This window comes from Daucus carota, chromosome 2, assembly GCF_001625215.2.
Source record: "Daucus carota subsp. sativus chromosome 2, DH1 v3.0, whole genome shotgun sequence".
Taxonomy (NCBI): domain Eukaryota; kingdom Viridiplantae; phylum Streptophyta; class Magnoliopsida; order Apiales; family Apiaceae; genus Daucus; species Daucus carota.
This window is the reverse complement of record NC_030382.2, coordinates 15,598,819-15,604,101: the sequence shown is the minus strand read 5'-3', so window position 1 is coordinate 15,604,101 and position 5,283 is coordinate 15,598,819. Positions and strand designations below refer to the sequence as shown.

The window sequence follows — 5,283 nt, the reverse complement described above, 5'->3', positions numbered from 1 at the left end:
TTAAAATAATTTTAAATAATTAATAGATAAAATATAATATATTAAATTGGAAAAGACTAAATGTTAGAATACAACATTAATTTTTATATCTCTTTAAAATAAGTAATTGTAATAAAAATAATAAATTTGAACTATTTAATTATGAATAAAATAATAATACTGAAATTGAATTATATTTTTCAAAATAAAAACTATATTAAATGATTATGTTTTTAAATTATTATGAAATTGAATAATTTAATCTTGAAATTTATTAAATTTGATAAATAATTAGACATATCGTAAAATAAAATTCTAGTTTTTAACATAAAATTTTTAAATTTCAAATAATTATATAATTTAATTTTTAGAAAAAGACAAACATTTTAATAGAATTTTTTTAATAAATAATATGTTAAAAATTTTAAAACAAGTGAAATGGCTTTTTCATTTGTCGCACGACGGGCTCCAAATATTTGGACAAAATTTGAAGCGGCAAATTTTTTGAGGACACAAAGCAGTACTCACACAAGTCCAGATTCTCTAACAATCAGAGTATCAAACACGCTTTATTGACTCGTTCTCTCCCGTAGCTCGTCTCTCTTCGCGATCTCTCCGCTCTCTCTTTCCGCATCTCTTTAGATAAAAATGAGGTCGATTTCACTCGTTATCGTAAAATTGGAGCAAAGCCCTCACAAATCACCAGGATTTTGAATTAAATATGGGGTTTATTCAATTGATTTGTGCTTGAATCAAAATTGGGGGTTTTCATGCTTTTGATTTGAGGGATTTTTGGTTATATTGTTTCTTTTCTTAGATCCTTCAACTCTATCTCTAATTTGTTTTATATCTTTGTTCTGTTTTAGGCTGGCTTTGGGTTCCTTAGGGATTGACTGATTTAAATCTTTGATGTGCGCTTCTTCAGCTTAAGGTACTCCGATTTTGTTCTTGGATTTTGAAAACAGGCGTGTGTGTATATCGTATGTAATTTTATGATGTATGCTTTTGTATATGTGCTTGTTTCTGGTACTCCGGTTTTAGGTTGAAAAGTTTGTCTTTGTAGCTTGACCAGCTTTTATTATGTATCTGGTAGTCTGACTATTCATTAATGAATTAATGTTTTAATTAGTTGCATTAACATGGCAATGAACTGTTTCACTGATGTCATGATGTGTATAATATGGGGTGAAACTAGTTGATTTTCTACTTGACTAAAAGCTTGAACTAAATAAAATGAAGAGCAGAGAATCTTAGTATGTGATTAAGATAGTGAAACGATTTAGGAACTCCCAGCTTATATTTCTTAACTTCCTGATAAGAATTACAGGTTAATAATATGGAATATTAAAGAAACAATTAAAGTAAAAAATTAAAGTTACTAAATATACCTCTTCTGGGGCTGCACAAAGAAGGTAAAACCAGTGATAGATGTGTTCAGGGTCCAAAATCTGGCATACGCGAGATCGTATTTGGTAATTTCTACAACCTCACCTGAATAGCAGGACACATCTCATATTTATTCTCTAGTGCTACATGTATTCTCCAATAGTCTAGCTTTTTATTTAATATATAGTGAAAAATGGGTAATGGCAACTAGTAGTTTAAATTTTATTGTTCGTTCTTGTTTTTTTAATTTTAACTTCATGGAGTGAACTATGACCCACTGAATTATGTTATGTTCTATCTACCTTGTTTAGTGTTCTAGAAGTTTTAGTCTAATACACTGTCACCCTGCTTTTTCTTTGTCTTGTGGTGTGTTCACATTTTTTTTTCTTATAGTTGTGGTTAACTTATTTTTCATTAAAATTCTGTTCGATTTCATCTGCTTTTACTTATTTCTGGAAACGTTAACATGTATCCAGTCACCACTGCTCTTCTAATTTGCTTTGTCATGCATTTGATTTTTGAAAAATAAAACATTAATGCATGGTTCTGATATCTCAGGTTAGGTTGTGGATGTTGGACTTGCAGTTAGAAAATTCAAGAAAGGCGAAGAAGTTGTAGCCATGCTTGGAACAACGGTATAGAATACTCTTATATCTCCGTTTTAGTTCTATCAAGTACTTCATATATTGCGGAATGGATTATGCGAGAAACATTTCAGTTGTTATTGTTATGTTTGCTCATTAATTTTTGCTCATTATGATATTGAAACAGACTAGAGGTGGATTAGTTGAGTATGCAGTAGCAAAGCAAGAAGTGATGGTTCTAAGGCCACTTGAACTATCAGCTGGTGAATGTGCCGCATTAGGCACTCGAGGGTTAACCGCTTACCAATGCCTCATCACAGCGGGAGTAGTCCTTTGAAAAGACACCCACCTATGAACATACTAACTGCTGCAGCTTGAGGTGGTGTTGGTCACTATGCAGTTCTGGTCGCAAAGCTAGGGAACATTTATGTCACTATAACATGTGGCTCTTGCACCATTGATTTTGTGAAGAAGACCTAAAGGATGAGTTGGATTTGTTAGGTAGTTTAGTTTGGTTGGATTTTTTTTGAACTTTGGTTTGTATGAATGATTAGTTAATTTTGCTGTTGATATAGTAAACTTTTGAATAGTTGTTTAATGTTGCAGTACCACACATATATTCAGATATTTAGTACAAAATATGTTGTAGAAAGTAGCCCTTGTGGGCCCCACACTTTGACCTCCACATGGGACTGACACGTGTCTGACCCACATGTGGGTCCCATTTTTTTTAAAATCAGAAGGTCTAACGTAACATAAAATTTCAGTTGCAATAGGGTAGTTGGTTGTTGCAGTAGCATGTCTATTGTAACAGCAAACCCCATGTTGCAGTAGATAATCATAATGTTGCAATAGAAGCCTAGGGCAACATCGAAAAAAGCAACTTAAATTTTATGTTGCAATAGCCATTTTTCGGGCTATTGCAACATATTTTGGGGTTATGGCATCATTTTTCCGATGTTGTTGTAGGCCATATATGGCGTAGTGATTGTTGCTTAAAATCTGTTAGAAGTCCAACTCTTCAGAAGGTTAGTAATTAATTAAACAAAAAAAAAATATGTGTACACAACAGCTCTGCAGCACAACTAAGAGCATAAAATATGATAGACTAAGATAGACTGAAATAAAGATATGATCATAAAATATGATAGACTGAAATAAGGATGCGTGGCATGCAGAATTCAACTAAGAGCCGGTGTGTACCAGATATACATTCCTGGAAATAAGGTGGGCTTCAAGCAAGGTGGTGGTCAAAACTATGTACTGATAAATGAAATAAGAGGCTACATGCAACTTACGTGTATAGATTATAGGCTGGTCATTAAAAGAGTGAAGACTTATATGTATTACACATCTAAACAGAGAAGGCAACAACTGAGCAGGTCATGTGGAAAATGAATGAAGCCCTAAAATAAGGTGGCTGCAGCTAGCAAAATGACATAAGCAATGATACGTAGAATATAGCCTATAAATAGGACACCAAGCAAGATTGTAATGATACACCAAGTGAAATAGAAAGAAAAGAAAAAAGAAAGAGCCTATTAAGTAGTGTCTGATGTGGAAGTTTGAGTTTGCTCTTCATTTTGTATATATACTGTTATCACTTATCAACATACATGCATGCAAAGTGATCGTCAAAACCGTGTATTAAGACCTATGAATTAAGGCACATGTAATCAATAAAACTATCTAATTACCAAATATAAATTTGCAAGGCAAAAAGTATAATAAAACGATCATTAAAATATGCTGAGAATTTGTTGCTGTAGGTGAGGAAAAGTTGATGAACAACTATTTATTCAATACCTGGATGATGGTTTGTTGGAAATGTTAAATGAAAGCCGAAGAGGGCAACCCGAGAAGAAGTTGCTGTTGGATTGATAGCTGGTGACTAGAATGGAGAACTAATACAGGCAAAGACTCGAGTATATCGGGGACTGAATTCTGCAGAATGGACAGAGGTAATGGAAATCAAGGAAGCATTAAGCTGAGTGATAGCAGTCACTGGGAGAGGGTGCGTGGAGAACGAATCTGATTGTCTGGTGGCTGTGTAGGCTATGAGAAGTCGAGTTCTTATGAAGTCTCCGTTTGGTCAGGTGGTTGAAAGCTGCTGGTATCTTATTAGTCTAAGAAACAATGTTATGTGGCATTTTATACCCAGATCATAGTTAATTTTGATAGGTTATCTATCCCTATCACTCTTTTCAATTCGCTATTATTAATGCTTCTTGGAAACATTGCATTCTCAAATTAAATCACTGACGTCTGACTGTATTTGTTTTTCTTGTTAAGGTATGTACAGATTTTTCTTTGGGTGCATTCTACTTAATTGTATTACTCCAGATGTACAGATTTTTTCTCTTGTGGTGCATTCTACTTGTGTGTATCACACCACATTTACAGATTTTTTTGCTTGTGGTGCATTATAATTCTATTTATGTGTACTGCTGGAGAAGTTTCAAAAATCTGGGTTGTTGATTTCAGGGCCTTTTCATAATGAATTTAGAATTGCAGGTGAAACACACGCACAAAAAACTACTCCTGAAAATTAGCAATTACTGCTCTCCTGCTTAAACTCCACTACTATATCCCCTCATTCAAATACTCCTAAAACTGCTAAAACTGAATAAAGACTTATTCCTGGCTGCTAACGTGGACTTGCTGCAATCCTAAAAAAGGGACACCGTTTAGATTACTTTCCAACATTTGATGTAAAAGTTTTTCCACTTCATTTGATGGAACCTTGACAATTTTTTTTAAGTACTAGTCTGGAGTAAACGGGAAGTAATGATTACACTGTTGTGTGGGTTGGAAGGATCTGATTGCAATTTGCATTCATATCATTGATAGAAAGAAGAATCAATATGTTACGGACTTTCCAGTTTCTGTAATCATTTGCCGGTTCTTACAATTTTAGTTCATTAGTTGTCTAATAATTGTTCATTGATTCAGAAAAGTAAGATCTCTTTTGAGTAAGGTGCATTTGTGTATATATACTTTGATGGTGACACGTGGAAAACTCTAGTCCAGATGCTGATCTAATGGACGTAGGTCAAGTGACAGGTTTGTATGAGAAAAGAATTGACAGGCATGTTCCTTTTATTGTCCTATGGTGTTTTGTTCAGTTTTAGATATTGTTAGCTTGCATGCAGCTGTCTAGTTCATAACTTTAGCAGTGCATGCATTGCTCACTGCAAATCCATTCCATTCCAAAGTAGTTGGAGTTACGGCAATTTTTTAATGATCAAAAAGGTTTTGATCTTAAAATATATATAATTTTGAATAATACAATTATTGAAAGCTTAAGTTTAATAAATATATATATATATATATA

General features: G+C 33.4%; 1 long non-coding RNA gene across 2 annotated transcripts; it reads left to right on the top strand.

Moving 5' to 3' along the window:
- Positions 1–475: 475 nt before the first annotated feature.
- Positions 476–2,547, top strand: LOC135150277 (uncharacterized). 2 transcript variants are annotated; one of them, XR_010288613.1, is made up of 4 exons: positions 476–632; positions 846–910; positions 1,924–2,000; positions 2,137–2,547. It is a non-coding gene; the product is annotated as an uncharacterized LOC135150277 (long non-coding RNA). The 2 variants fall into 2 exon arrangements; XR_010288612.1 differs by having other exon boundaries at positions 491–910.
- The last annotated feature ends 2,736 nt before the right edge of the window (positions 2,548–5,283 follow it).